The sequence below is a fragment of the Liolophura sinensis genome, chromosome 4 (assembly GCF_032854445.1).
Source record: "Liolophura sinensis isolate JHLJ2023 chromosome 4, CUHK_Ljap_v2, whole genome shotgun sequence".
Taxonomy (NCBI): domain Eukaryota; kingdom Metazoa; phylum Mollusca; class Polyplacophora; order Chitonida; family Chitonidae; genus Liolophura; species Liolophura sinensis.
In genome coordinates, this window is record NC_088298.1 from 19,450,523 (window position 1) to 19,466,921 (window position 16,399).

At 41.2% G+C, this 16,399-nt stretch overlaps 1 protein-coding gene across 2 annotated transcripts in view; it reads left to right on the plus strand.

Moving 5' to 3' along the window:
* Positions 1-6,234: 6,234 nt before the first annotated feature.
* The window catches only part of LOC135464794 (trafficking kinesin-binding protein 1-like), an 82,885-nt gene continuing 72,720 nt past the window's right edge, over positions 6,235-16,399 (plus strand). Inside the window, exons 1-2 of one of the 2 annotated variants that reach the window (XM_064742344.1) lie at positions 6,235-6,302; positions 8,081-8,177. The gene's annotated coding sequence lies outside the window, so the exon portion shown is untranslated. The other variant, XM_064742345.1, reaches the window with a different exon arrangement.

The window sequence follows — 16,399 nt, forward strand, 5'->3', positions numbered from 1 at the left end:
AAAATCCATATCACTGCTTTGATATAGGATATACTCCTACTGTGGCTTGTTGCAAGCAAAAGTGTAAGTATATCTGTCAAAAAAAATATCTATTTCCCAGCAACCCTTATCAAGGCTAAAACCCAACAGCTCTTGTCAGGGCTAATCATTTACCTATCATTTACCACCATGTATCGGAGTAGGCGGGGGCCTGGGAATGTGGTGTGAATGTCTGTGGTGAAGTTTGGAGCAGCTTGTCGTCTATGGCTAATAAAAAAAAAAATGCACCAACCTGTATGGTTCTCAAAAAATACGACGCGCCATTTTTTTTTGTACCTGAGACACGCGTAGTGATACGTAACCTCACCACTCCCATCTCCATCCGCGCACGCGAAATAGTCCCCTTACAAAAGCGAAAATAGTCCCCTTACATAACCGATTGGTCCATTTTTTCTTACGTAACCCCCTTCTCGCGCCGACTGGTCTGTTTTGCGGGCCCTCCATTGGTTCGTTATGGGGTAAATCCCGTTCACCCATTGGTCCGTTTTTGGCGACCAAGAGCTGGCCCACTCAACTTTACAAGCCTATTTAGTGTGCGAGCCAAACATATGATGTCTGACAGTGTGCTGATATAACACAAAACTTGTTTAGATTTCGACCGCGGCCCGGACAGGAAGCCAGCATGAGCTGGACTTGAACTCTCAGTGATTGCATTCGATATCTATTTAACAAATGTTTTCTGTATTGTTTTATTTTCACGTGACAATTGTGTTAGATAGTCCATTTGCTTTTTTTTTTGTTTCAGATTTAATGCCGAACGCAACAATACTGTACATATGTACGATGTTGGGTTGGAAGTAAACCACCGGCGTTCGTTAAGTCACCCACAGGCTTTCCCGCACACGACCGGCAGATATTGGTAAAAGGCTAGTGATCCATACGGTCATACATCATTTGAAGAACACAAGTCATAAGTAGAAAACTATTCGAAATTTTACGTGTAAATATGTCCCTTCACCTGGTTGCAGTTAGCTATACAAGACATATCATTATAAAATAAGTTTCGAAATAATAAATTCACTTTAATAATATACTACTACAGTAAAATCTGCACACTCATAACCTGATATTAAAACAAATGGAATTCATATGAAGAATTTTACTAATGCGACTTATCTGCATGCATCATTCAAAAGCCAGTTTAAAGACTTAAGAGTCTAATAACCGTTAACACTCTTTGTGTGACTGAAAAGAGTGGAAATGTGGGATAAACTGTGCCTTTTTGTCCTGTTGTTAAACATTTTCATGGCAGAAAATGACCCTGAACAAAATAAGGTATCTACTCTAATAAAACCGAATTGAGATACATGTGAAAAGTTGAATTACGCCCAAACTAATCTTGTTGTCAGTCACTTCTTCATTGCCACGGTTGTCAGTCACTTCTTCATTGTCACGGCTATAACCCTTGTTTCCAGTTACTTCCTTATTGTCACGGCCATAACCCTTCTGATCAGACAACTTTTCTTGACGGGAGTTATAACCCTTGTGGTCAGGCAATTCTTTCTGCCTGCTTTCATAACTCATGTGATTAGACAACTCTTCTTGGCGTGGGGTTATAACCCTTGTGGTCAGGCAATTCTTTCTGCCTGCTTTCATAACCCTTCTGATCAGACAACTCTTCTTGGCGGTGGTTATAAACCTTGTGGTCAGGCAATTCTTTTTGCCTGGTATCATAACCATTCTTGGCGGTGATCATAACGATTGCGATCAGGCAGTTCGTTATACCCGCAGTTTTAATCCTTGTCATCACATAAATCTTCCTGGTCATGGTTATAACCCGCATGATGACGCAGATCTTCTTGGCGGCGGTTACAATCCTTGTAATCAGGCAATTCCTTATAACCATGATTAAAAGAAAACACAAAAAAAACCGGGGATGGATTCCATAGTAAGGGAACAGTATTATTAGTATTCTTTACAGCAATGTACAGGTCTGTAACACGGAGCGTTGATAGACCTCTGTTAACGTGGGACGAGCAATCTCTACGTAATACGCTTGAATAGGTCGGGAATCCTCGACATGCTGACAGACGTCTTCAGTGTACGCTTGCAGCACCTGCAGTCGTCCCCCGTTCACCCTACCATCCGCAAACATACTATGAAGTACACTTGTGTAGCTTTGCAGGTCGGTGACGACAGCGACCCAGTCTTTCCATTGCGGCGTTGTACGGAGCTTCGCCAGGCTAGAAAAGACATAAAGAAGACACCGTCGTCATTCTAATGCCATCACCGACCGAACCCTAGCCACATCAATCAAAACGATAGATAGGTAGATAGATAGATAGATAGATAGATAGATAGACTATCCCTTCACCAACAGGTAAAGACAATAACCAACACCAAAGACCAGGGTCGTCAACCTGAAAACTTTTTTTTATTTATTTTTTCGAACTCGAACAGTGAACAAACGAATGAACGAATAAATACATGCTGTAAGTGTCCATTATTTTGGTGTCACGGTGAGAAATGTCTCGTGATGACGATTGTATCGCCAATATGAAAGTCCTGACACTGGTCAATGTTTATAACGCGCACCACCCTAGTCATCTTCCTGTAAAAAAACACACATAGGTAAACGCAAAACGAGAATGTATGAAGGGAAAAACAAAACAAACAAAAAAAAAAAAGCTGGGTAAGGGTGGTGCGGTTAAAACAAAAACACACTCACTCGGTCATCGTAGCCTGGGTGGCCTGGGTAGCCTGGGTAGGCTGGTTGGTTTGGTTGTTAGGCCGGATTGTAGGCTGCTTGTCAGGTGCAGCGAGGTTGTTGGTTGTCATCAAATACTCCACGTACATCTGGGCGAATGCCGGGTTCGATTTGTTGATCGGCGTCTCATTTAAAAACTGCCGCAGTTGGTCTTTCACACTCTTCTCCACAGCCCACGGGAGGGAGGCTGCCTTACGGGCCTGGCGCATGAACTTGGTCAACACAGTTCCCTCTTTCAGGTAACGCATACGGGCCTCGTCCACGATACTCAGGGTCAGCTCTCGGTTCTCCAGCAAGGGGGGCCGGGGAGGGGATGGATCGCTCGCGGTGTTGGTGGATTGTCGACCGTACACATCGCGCTGTAACTTGAGGAGGTGGGGTTGGAGAGCTACATCGTAAGCTTGCCACAGCAAGGCTGTTAGCGCCGTCTCAAGCTCAGGGTTTAACGGGTCCGCCTTTTCCACCTTTTCCACTGGGATGTCGGGGATGGTGGGGGTTGCAGTAGCAGCAGTAGTCGCATCATCGGCAGTCTCCCCATCAGCAGTCGTCACAGCAGCCGTCACAGCAGCGGTCAAAGCAGCACTCATAGCAGCATTCACCTCACCGCCCGTCTCACCAGTCTCTCCAGTCTCTCCAGTCTCTTCAGTCTTCCCCTCCTCCGTTTCCATCATCTCCATCTCCATCCCCGGCTCTTGGGGGTCTTGGGGGTCTTGGGGCTCTTGGATGTCGTCGTTATCACCAGCCTCGATCACCACCAGCACCAAGGCGTCGATGTCGGGGATGGCCTGGACTAGTTTTTGCCAGTAAGTCCAGTACTTGAGCGTGATACCCTCACTCGTCGGGTAGAGTCGACCGTTCGGCTGGTAGGCTCGCCATTTCTTCACATGAACGTACAGGACACCCTCCGAGTTCCTCAGCGTGGACAGAAAGTACCCGTTGGAGAGTGGCTCCCGCACAGGTAAACCGACCTCAGGTAGATCAGCAGCCAGGGTCTTGAGCCGAGTCCACCCCACCCCGTCAAGCCTGACGCGTTTGGGTGGAGCGTTCGGGTCTGTCGGTGATTGGCAAATCTCAATCGTCTCGTCTCTACACACCCCCACCCACAGCCAGGGGGCCAGCTGTAATTTGGCAAGAACCTCGCTGGGTAAGGGCAGGCACACCTTCCTCTTCTTCTCGGAAGGTTGTTGTTGTTGTTCGGCTATGGTGGATAGCCGGGTAGGTACAGACGCTGAGCGTTTCATCCTGATGGCAGCATGCAGGGGGTTCACGGTGGTGGAGCGTTTCATCTCACCAGGTAGGTAGGTAGGTAGGTAGGCAGGTAGGTACAGGTAGGTAGGTCGTGTAGCAGTCTCTTCTCTTCTCTTCTCGTCTCTCGGCAGGTCAGTAGGTCGGGTCGTCAGCAAGCAGGTCGGCAGGCAGGCAGGCCGGTAGAGCGTCAGGTGCGTCTGAGGCTGCCGGTCGCTGTCTTCACCGGCTTTTATCCTATCCACGCGGAAATTCACCACGCGCTGATTGGTTCGTTTTTTTCTTACGTAACCTCTTCTCGCACGCTGATTGGTCCGTTTTGCAGGCCTCCCATTGGGCCGTTTTGGGGCAAATCCGGCTCACCCATTGGTCCGTTTTGGCGCCCGGGAGCTCTTTTCGAGCTGTCCCACTCGACTTTACAAGCCGACGTTTTGCCTCTTTTTTTTTCTCTCTTTTTACCCTATACTGTTATACGGTTATACTACCTATCCACGCGGAAATTCACCACGCGCTGATTGGTTCGTTTTTTTCCGCTGATTGGTTCGTTTTTTTCTTACGTAACCTCTTCTCGCACGCTGATTGGTCCGTTTTGCGGGCCCCCATTGGGCAGTTTTGGGGCAAATCCGGCTCACCCATTGGTCCGTTTTGGCGCCCGGGAGCTCTTTTCGAGCTGTCCCACTCGACTTTACAAGCCGACGTTTTGCCTCTTTTTTTTCGCTCTTTTTTTCCCTATACTGTTATACGGTTATACTATATCACACTCGTCTATACACACATACACCCCGCGCCGTGGAAAAAACCCACAACTGAGGGGTGACGTCACACCTACCAGCCCTTCGGGCTGGCAGGTGTGACGTCACCACCACATCACCACAAAAAAACGGATCCCCAAAACCACAAAAAATGGATCCCCAAAGCGACACCTAAGTCACATTCTATACTACTGACGTTAATCTGGGCGAATTCTGAGTCAGCTTGAAAGAAACAACGCCAGCTCATTGTGCACTGTTAAATACAGGTTTATTAACAGAGAACAGCGGGAAAGAAAAGAAAGAAAGGAACAGGAAAATAGTGTGCTCAATCTCCACACGCCAGCTTAAGAATACCGACCTGTTCTTTCTGGAGTAGGCCTGCGTGCTGGGGACGTCAGACTCAACCTATAAACACAAAACACAGTGGTCAGGGAAACCAGATACTAGTAGATGGACAATAAATCTCATCTCCAAACCAGATATATGGTCAATGAATCTCATCCCCACCTCCCTCTACCCCAGGGTTAGATGGCAGCTAGGGGTGTCAACCGGCACAACATGTATGGCCCTAGTGAACACCAGCACACTCTGTAGATTACCGCTGTGTATTTTGAGTTTATTTGAGCCTGGGGGCAATTCCGTACCTTCAAGAATGTGGTTCTATAATAAAACAGCGGCCAACTTAAATGGATCAATGAAACTAATCATGTAGAGCCCAGAGAAAACGGCAAGGCCACTTCCGGTACCTTCACCATATTTAGATAACTGATAAGCTGCAGCCGAACCAAAGAAACGTGGATTCGAACCTATGACCTCACTGACCAAAGGGCTTATTATCGGGTTTTATTCGCTCAGTATAGGTATTTCTTATTCGTGAATTCCCCGATAATGTTGCTGAATGCCAAAGCTGTATGGTTGGGGTTTTATTCTTTTTTTCTTTCAGTCATACGACGTACGAATGAGTGAGTGAGTGAGTGCTTGGGGTTTAACGTCGTGCTGAACAATTTTTTTAGTCGTATAACGACGAAGAAACCCTTAGGGTGTATGTGATGTGCCTCCTTGTTGCAGAGCGGATTATGTGTTATCATATACTATGAGTAATTAGCAGAAGCATCTCAAGTCATTTGTTCCTCTGATGAAATTCATTATTTCGGTGAAATATTAGCACGGTTTTAAACTGATGGTTGAAATTTTGACTTCATTGGAATTTTAAAAATGGAAAACATTCGCAGAAAACTGAATACTAAGCTTTTCTTCCATTAGCGCCTTTACAGCTCATTTATTTATTTGTTTATCAGCTAATTTATTTATTTATTTACTGTCTGTATGATAAGCAGGATGTCAAATATGAGATATATACCCATACATACTTTTACATTGTATCTCGAGCTCCAGCATGAGTCCAGTTGCTGCATGCCCTAGTTCATACACAACGACTACTGCTGCACGGTATACTTCCGGTCTCTTGTAGAGTGCTTTTGAGCAGGCGTATAAATTTGGATGACACCCGGGATAGTGGAGTGAAACGACCGATTTGTTTTGGGCAGAAATTTTGAAGGGTATGAAGAAATATTCTGAAACTTGACTGAGAGATTAGAGACAACAACAAGTGCCCATTGGAAAACGATAAATAGTCAGACCTGTTGTGGATATTTTTGGTCACAGCTGTATTTTCACCGTACGTTGTTGTTGTTGTTTTGACCGGGATGTGACGGTTGACTTTAGGCCTACTGTGTACGGCAAGAGCTACCATGGCGTTTTAAAGCAGTCACAAATTTGAACAAACCGTTGAAGCCGTGATACCATTACTTTCTTGAATGGTCATGTGCGGAAGGTTACCAAATGTAGAGAAGTACACGACAAAGGCACATATGACATAAAATATGCACTTGCAAGCCACAGCTGCTCCGATGGTTACTAAACTAGCGTACGTAACATCGTCGCAAAATCTTCCCCGCACCATTCAGTTTAGGCCAGGCGAGGTACAGTGGCACTGTGGGGAGAATACGAATAGCTGTCAGGCTTCCCCAGTGTCGCTGCTTCACCCAGAGCACAGTTGTAGCGACACCTTGCCTAAATTGAATGGTGTGGGGACGATCTCTCCGCTTTGAGCCAGGTCCTATTTGGGGCAGTGGTACGTACGGTAGTTCAGTAACCATCGGAGCAGTTGTGACTATGTACTTACATGTTAGTCCGCAATACTGATCTACATGGACTCTGTGTGCTATTTTAAAATTCACACAAGAGTCCATCGTCTCCTCTCAAAAAAATTGCTGCACATTTCTGATTTCCCATTTGATGGGACTGGTCTCAATGAACTCTGTGCTGCTGGCACCCAAACTTTCCTGCGCTAAAAATACAAGTTATTTGAGGATAGTAAGTTAAGAGGATAGTATTAGAGATTCCATCGTAAAATTACGTATAAATGAGTAGTCCATCTAGATGTCCTTGTTACATGTATGTATGCAGTGCACTGTTATCCCTAGTCCATCTAGACCTTGAAGTACTATTTTAAAGTTCTTACATTCCGTGTTAGAATTTTGAAATCTAGCACATTGAGACTAGCTCAAAACTAGCTGAATGTACATATATAATGCCCAGCTTAGGTCTAATCTAGGCCCATGAGGAAAATTTCACTAAAATAACAAATTCAAATACAGTCAAATACACATTTTCTGACAAATGTCACATCAGCATACCCTTAAAGCCAGCATTGGTGAACCATCAGTCAACTGAAATCCAACCATTTAAACTTCTGAAATGAAGTAGTCAAACCAGTGTCAGCCCTGTGTTGTGTTGTGACCTTCCATAAAGGCTGTTCAAAAATTTTTCCAGTCGAAGTTTCCATCGTGAATTAATTTGTTTTTGAGTGTTCTTTTGATTAGGTTATACTTGACACTGGATTTTGTTGTCCACAGTTTATCTTTCGTCACCCTGTTACACTTGTTCGGTGTATCATTCTAGTCATTAGACCCGGCCCTGGCTATTCCAACACCTCGTTTTACACTGGGCTGGTGAAATATCATAGACACATAGATGTAAGTTTGTGTATTTTTTTAACCAAAGATAGACCTTTGTATCTCATATCACACAACGTGCAGGAGTTATTTCCCTTCCTCCCTAGTCATCTACCATTTATATGGGTGGCAGGACTTTTATATTGAAGAGTGTTTGCTTGAGCTTGTAAATGGTATTCAGTATTGTGACTTATTATCTGTAAACTCTACGGAAGATATGGAAGACAACCATTCGATGAAAGAATGGCATAAAAATGCCGTTTATAAAAAAAACTCTCATGTAAAGAATTTCAATGATGATACATGATTTATGTTTTCAGATCAGCACGCATAATTTGAAAGTTAAAAACATTCCCGCAGTGAAAAGTGGACTTCACGGGTGAAACTGAAACGGTAAACAGAACTGCCAAATTATAGGTAAGGACATTTTTTAATGCTTCATCATTGGAAATCTGGCTGCAGCTAAAAGTAATGAGGTGTAGAACATCTGGGTTTCAGTTCAGGAGATCAGAGACATTGACTATGCAATGTATTGTAAGAACTTGCACGTATCCATTGTCAGAATCAGAGAATGACTTAGAAAGGAGCACAGCGGCACAAATGCTGATAATTTTGCATTGTTGTTTTCTCTTTCAGAAAAGGCTTTTCACGTGTTTAGTTAATTTGTGTTTTTTGTTGGGGTTGACATGCAGGTATTTATATCGTGATATATGTAGATTAATTGTAATATGATGAGTGTAATAGGTCAAAAACTAACTGGCCTGATCATTAATCACCATCAGAGTGAATGAGTAGACTGTCAAATCTGGTGTCTTCAGCTTGGCATTGTAGTGAGGCAGCATTATTTTCGGCCTGCTACAGAGTATGAGAAGGCACTGTTCTTATATCACAGAAATAATTTTGAAAGCAACTTAAAGCTTCATACACATAAGTAAACAAATATTCATATTTGAGTGTCATATTTTGAGATAGAGGTAATATGAGATTGAAATGAGACCAGAATGTAAGCACCATTGTTAGAGCTTGTATGTGATATTTGTAAAGACCATGTAATATCTGTACAACCTATAGTGTATTTCGGTAGTATATACATGTAGTCTATCACTATCCGTTCAACCTAATATGCACTATTGGTAGAAAGTATTCCAGAACCTACATGTATATGCCAATAGTACACGTGTGATCTAATTTTCACTAGAATGAAGAATCTTGTATCTTTAGTATAAATTTACTTCCACATGTGAGGATGAGAGCTGGAAAAAGCTCTACTGCCAGGTGTGTCACACAGGTTACATTCAGAATTTTTGTCATATAAGGTCATATTTTTCACCAAGAGGATTTCACATGTAGATGTACATGTACAGTGTATGGTGTTATGGTGTATTTGTGATACTTAATCACATATAGATGTAGGCTGGCATGTGAATCCGTCTGACATTATTTTCACATTATCTACATGTACATGTACAGTGTAAATACTAATGTAATAAAATTGGAAATTCTTGAGTTTTCTGCCCAAAATGTACTTTTAATGAGGGTGAGTCATATTTTTGAGGCGAATTTCAGATTATTTTATGATGGCCTTTTCTCTCACCGGAGTAGATATGTACTGGATGGCCTACTGCAGAAGTCTAGCATCCCAGGATTACTGTCAGTGGTAGATTACTGATGTAATATCAGACTCCATCTATGTGTACTGTAAGCTGTGGACAGACTGTGGTCAGACATATAGCCTATTATCGTGCTATAAACTTCTCCTTAGATCTCATTGTTGCTTTTTATAGAACACTGGTTAAGTGAAAAAATCTCTAATTTCTGTCTGTAGAAAATGTTTTGTGGGAAAACATCCTTACATGAAGCCTGTGCACTTTCCACGTTGGTTTCATTGAAATTGTGTGAATATACACGCCTGTTACCTGGCATGTTTCTGTGCATAATTCGTTTGTTTAATTCAATAAGTACATGTAGTGGCTGAGGTGGTTAGCACAATGACCCAAGAGGCTCTAACCAATGCGGTCTCTCTGAGTTAAAGCCCAGCACATACTGGCCTCCTCTCCAGCCATACGTGGGAAGGTTGGGCAACAACCTGCGGGATGGTCATGGGTTTTCCCCAGGCTCTGCCCGGTTTCCTCCCACCATAATGCTGGCCTTCAGTCGTATAAGTGAAATATTCTTCAGTACCGCGTAAAACGCCAATCAGGTAAATACAGTTAGTAATTCAGTAAGTACACACTGTAAAAGTTGAGTAATTATATCGCCATGTATATAATATGTGGTACATAGCGATCATCATGGCTGGCTAATAATATGTGGTACATAGCAATCATCATGGCTGGCTAATAATATGTGGTACATAGTGCTCATCATGGCTGGCTCATAATATGTGGTACATAGCGATCATCATGGCGGGCTCATAATATGTGGTGCATAGCGATCATCATGGCTGGCTGATAATATGTGATATATAGCGATCATCATGGCTGGCTAATAATATGTGGTACATAGCGGTCATCATGGCCGGCTAATAATATGTGGTACGTAGTAATCATCATGGCTGGCTAATAATATGTGGTACATAGTGATCATCATGGCTGGCTAATAATATGTGGTACATAGCGATCATCATGGCTGGCTGACCATCTAGTCGTCAATTCATGTACAGTGCCTGTACATGTATGTAATGTATGTAATGGGTGATGTATATTGGCTGTATGCAATGGGTGATGTACAGTGCCTGTGGCTATATGTAATGGGTGATGTACAGTGGCTGTATGCAATGGGTGATGTACAGTGCCTGTGGCTGTATTTAATGGGTGATGTACAGTGGCTGTATGCAATGGGTGATGTACGGTGCCTGTGGCTGTGTCATTGGTGATGTACAGTGGCTGTATGCAATGGGTGATGTACAGTGCCTGTGGCTATATGTAATGGGTGATGTACGCTGGCTGTATGCAATGGGTGATGTACAGTGCATGTGGCTGTATTTAATGGGTGATGTACAGTGGCTGTATGCAATGGATGATGTACATTGCCTGTGTCGAATGGGTGATGTATATTGGCTGTATACAATGGGTCATGGACAGTACCTGTGGCTGTATGTAATGGGTGATGTATATTGGCTGTATTCAATGGGTGATGTACAGTGCCTGTGTGTAATGGGTGATGTATATTGGCTGTATACAATGGGTCATGGTCAGTGCCTGTGGCTGAATGTAATGGGTGATGTATATTGGCAGTATTCAATGGGTGATGTACAGTGCCTGTGTGTAATGAGTGTTGTGCAGGGCCTGTGGCAGTATGCATTGAGTGCTGTGCAGGGCCTGTGGCTGTATGCACAGCTGGTTTATTATGATAATGAGTGGTAGGGAAATAAGAACAGATATTAATATGCAGGTATTTAGATTTGTGAATTATTATATGATTCTATCTCACAGCCACATCAACAGTATTCCTAGGGGCCTCCGCGGCTCAGTCGGTTTGCGCGCTAGCGCAGCGTAATGACCCAGAAGCCTCTCACCAATGCGGTCGCTGTGAGTTCAAGTCCAGCTCATGCTGGCTTCCTCTTCGATCGTAAGTGGGAAGGTCTTCCAGCAACCTGCGGATGGTCGTGGGTTTCCCCCAGGCTCTGCTCGGTTTCCTCCCACTATAATGCTGGTCGCCGTCGTATAAGTGAAATATTCTTGAGTACGGCGTAAAACACCAATCAGACAAATAAATAAATAAACAGTATTCCTACCATATACATGTATTTGAATTGAACCAGGAAACATAATGGTTTTTGACATGTAGATGACAACATTCAAAATCCAGCAAGAAGAGATAGACATTAAAACAAACATTTCTAAAAATACAGAACTGATTAAAATGAGAGGGCTAGGCTTAAACAATAAAGCCGCAATTAGACACGGGAAGGAGTGTATGCTTGTGCTTGCTGAGCTGGCATATACCTGTGAACAACATCGCAAATAACTGATGAACAAAATAGTCTAATTTTATGTACTGTGTGAAATTTATGTGTTCCACACGTCAACAACAGGTGTGACTTCTAACGAGTTTCCTACGTTCAGGTAACTCACCAGCTGTCAGGTGTAGGCGTGATGCAACTAGAAGAAAATGTGAAGTAACAGGCTGTGTAGAAATTCAGTGTCTTGTTCAAGGCACATGTTCAATAACTGACAGTCTTTTCCCAGGGGTGGAGAAAGTGCACAAAAAATTGTGTAATGAGCACCCTGTATATTGTCATAAAATTCACCAGGTACATAGATTCAATAGGAGCAAGGTAAAACTACACTTTCAGACACACATGAAGACTCTAAACTTATCCTTTTGATGCTAACATTTCAATTTTCCTGATCAGAAATTGATCAGACTTCATAAGAAAAGTCTTAAGTGTCCCTAAAAGGTGGATGAATAACTGAGAATTAAGTAAAATGTGTCGCATGAAAAATGCTGAACTTTTGCTGAACAGTACAGTACCTACAAGGTGTGTTATCCTGAAACACATATTAGTATGTAAGATATGTATAAGTAGTAGTAACATGTGTAATATAATTGATAAACTAAATACATAATGAGAATAAATACACATGAATTATTAATAACGTTACACGTGTTTAAATTGTTGTTTTATATGTAGAATAAATCTTTTTTTCAATGTCATCGGAGGGTATAAAAATAAAAGTAAAACTTGAAATTCATATGACTTGTGGACTATTGGACTATCCCAGCAATTTTTTTTTCTGCTGAAGACATATTTTCATGATCAGAAAACCTGTTGCGAAACAGGAAATTCAAAAACAGGAAATGAAGGTGTTGTTGTGTAATCAGAAAGTCATAGTTTAGTTTTCAGATACATGTATACCTTTGATGGCAAGGAAACAATAGTTGAAAGTTTTCGTTCTATTACATATGATAGAAATAGGAAACTATTCCTGCATGGAGCAATTTGGGTCCAAGCTACATGTAGCTGTGTAGTGTAGTCTACCTCAGTGGCTCAGTTAGTTAGTGCGCTAGAGCAGCCAGTGACCCATTAGCCTCTCACCAATGTGGTCGCTGTGAGTTCAAGTCCTGCTCATGCAGGCATTTATGTCTGCCAGCAACCTGCAGATGGTCGTAAGTTTTCTTTGGGCTCTGCCCGGTTTCATATCACCATAATGCTACCTGCCATCGTATAAGTGAAATATTCTTGAGTACGGAATAAAACACCAAAAAAAAAACCCACAATAATTCTGCGATTGAAATGCTTCATAAACTATGTTGGAACATAGTCCTCACATGTTGTAAGAGACCAATAATGAAATGACCTCTGAATGACCTTTGAGTCACCATTTAGCAGATAAAGATAACTAATTCTAAAGGTTTCACCCCCTATGCTGAATGCAAATTATTTTTCCTTGTCAGCTGTCATGTGTCCTACCACTGTGGAAAAGGGCGGTTGGTTTCAAAAGTGCTTTTCATTTCCACTTTCTTTCTGTCTCTGCATCCTGTTGATGTTTTGAAAAGAACCTGATGAATAAGCATTATGCAATTCTGAAAAGTATGACTAATTCCCCGCCCTACCCCCCCCTTCCCCCCCACACACACACAAACAGCATAAACCACTGACTATGAAATCCCCACTTATAGACAAGTCACAAATGGCTATTCAAAAACCTTCCATTCAGATGTATATAACCCTACTAGATACAATCTTGCTTCTGAGAATTCAAGCTTGTTTCAGCAAGCCTAGTTTGCCAATCCTGAAAATTTCAGTTGATGAGACTTTCTAATCTCTTTCTGGAACAGAAACTATTACGATAAAACTCTGTTTGATAGTTTACGTGTCAGTTCCTAAACCTTGTGTGGTGTCCACTACTTCGTGATACCCAGTACTGATATAGCTACATCTGTATCTGCCTTGACTTTGATGGAGAGCCATTGTGTGTTCATTGAGGTTATTGTCAGTGTCAGAATCTTTGTGAGTATTCTTTATTCTTTTATGGTTACAAAACTTCTGGATTGCTGGATTTGATGTTTTCAGTTTTCATGGATCTAACTTCAATATTTTCTTAGTTCAGTATTTATGGTTACAATTTATATGGTTCAGTATTTATAGTTACAGTTTTTGTGGTCCAGTATTTATAGTTCCAGTTTTGTCGTTCAGTATTTATGGTTTCAGTTTTTCTGGTTCTGTATTAATGGTTACAGTGTGTATGGTTCAGTGTTTATGGTTACAATTTGTATGGTTCAGTATTTATGGTTACAATTTGTATGGTTCAGTATTTATAGTTCCAGTTTTTGTGGTCCAGTATTTATAGTTCCAGTTTTTGTGGTCCATTATTTATGGTTTCAGTTTTTCTGGTTCTGTATTAATGGTTACAGTGTGTATGGTTCAGTGTTTATGGTTACAATTTGTATGGTTCAGTATTTATGGTTAAAATTTGTATGGTTCAGTATTTATGGTTACAATTTGTATGGTTTAGTATTTATGGTTACAGTGTGTATGGTTCATTATTTATGGTTACAGTGTGTATGGTTATGATTTTTGTATTTATGGTTATAATTTTAGCTCACCATTACAAAGTAAAGTGAGGTAAATATATTGCGACTGTGACACTACATCTTCATGAAATTATCTTCATCTGTTTGAACCAGTATCTGTTTGAACCAGTATCTGTTGGATGGATATTATTGTGGATATATTGTTGAGGTTAAAGACTTTCACGTCACTGCGTATATCAAAGGTCTGGTCAATTTTAAGGCTGCAATTTAAAGTGAACTGCTGGGTTTCTGCTATTTAATGATTTAGACTTTCACATCCTGGAAAATATTTAATCTTCGGTAGTGCACATGGCTCTGATGAAAACTTTTATTTCCTATTATTGACTTACTTGAAATAAACATTGTGTAATTTTGACTCTTAAAAATTAAAGTTCAATTAAAAACCTAAAACATTACGTGCATGTGCTGAGAACATCAGATTGTTCTTCTTACATCTTAGTATTTAGCGTCTAATCATGTGTGTTTGTCTATATATATATATATATATATATATATATATATATATATATATATATATATCCTATACAATCCGTGTGTGATAAGGGGCTGTATTTGGTACATCTGTACAGGTGTCTCATTGAAAGTGTTTGTCAGGTCATGTAGACAATCGCATGATCGTTCTCACGTATGCAAACGTCCTCGATTCAACACGAGGAAGGTAACTAAGGACTTCCCCGGCGGCTCAGGTGTGCAGCTGACACGTGGAGTGATCTAAGGTGTTGCCTCAATGTCCTCTTTCTTAGCACACCTGTTATGTAATGAGGCTGTAATATCAATTTGCCAAAGGCTTGTGTTTCCCCCTAGATGTTTTCGCCCTATTTCAGGTAACTTGCAATTTGACACGGGTAGGAAACATTTGACTTTTGACCGGGCTTTGTCTTCTCCATTTTGTTTGCTATTTTCATTTGAGAAGTCTTAGGTTGTTTCAAGTTTACCTTTCTTCAGTTCAATATTACCTTTCAGTAATCATCCTTATTTCTTTTCACTTTCTAATTTTTGTCTTCCCCCCCTCCCCACTTTTTGTCCAGATATTTAGTTTTCATGTCTCAATTCTCCCAGACATATAATTCTTACCAGCTTTAAAACATTTGAATTTTAAACTCACTCTTGTCATTTTTAACTTTAAAGTGTTTTCTTTTTTTGCTTTTCCTACTGTGAATTAGCCCCTTCTACTTGTCTCATGTTTATTTAGTTAAACTTTCCTGACCTTTTGAGAATTATACAGTATTTTTTTCATTTCATAAGTTTATAAATGCACCGTCATACAGATATTCATGGACGTGATGTGTGTACAGTAAAGTTTTATGCCCCCCGATTTACTACCTGCACTATAATTCTTGCTCTACATATATTACATACTGGTACATTTTAAAAAGCCACAGCGTATTCCTTGAGGTCTAAAAATACCTCCGAGCTACTTACTCACTGGACAGTTGTTCTACTTTTTTGACCTATGTTGAATTGCATCATTTCACTTTCTTACCCAATTTTGCTAGTTTCTTGCATCCACATACACCTTTATACCCCATGAATCAAGTCTTTTACCTGCAATGATTTTTGTTTGGTCAGTTTATTTAATTTAGTACACTTTCTTTTATCAGGGTTGTATCTGAAGTCTGCAGGCATAGTATCATATTTTCGACTTTTCTTCACTTTGATTGTACTTCAGAAGAAAAAAAAAATGAGTTTTTAAAAAAGTTTTTAAATTTGGCTTACACTGCTCATTTATTTACTTAGCCTAGAAATTGCATGGCTTAAAGGCTCTTTCAGACTGGTCTGTAGCTACCTGAGCTTGCCTTAAAGTTTGTCAGGGAAAATGACGATTTAAATAACCTCTCTATATCGGGAGGCGCATTGCAGTGTTGCAGACGTTGATGGCGTTATGTGAACAGCAGGGTTGCATCTTGTGACTGGCTTTCCCATTTTGCACATGTTTTCCATGTCCGTGGTTGACACCTGAAGTGCATCTATAGCATCAATGTCTTGCTGTAACTTTGCACCAGTGACAAAGTTGTATGGATTTGTAATATAATTATGAAGGATGTGACTTTGGAGGCAAAAGTGGCAAATGTTTGAGACGTGGATTTTTACCTGGACGC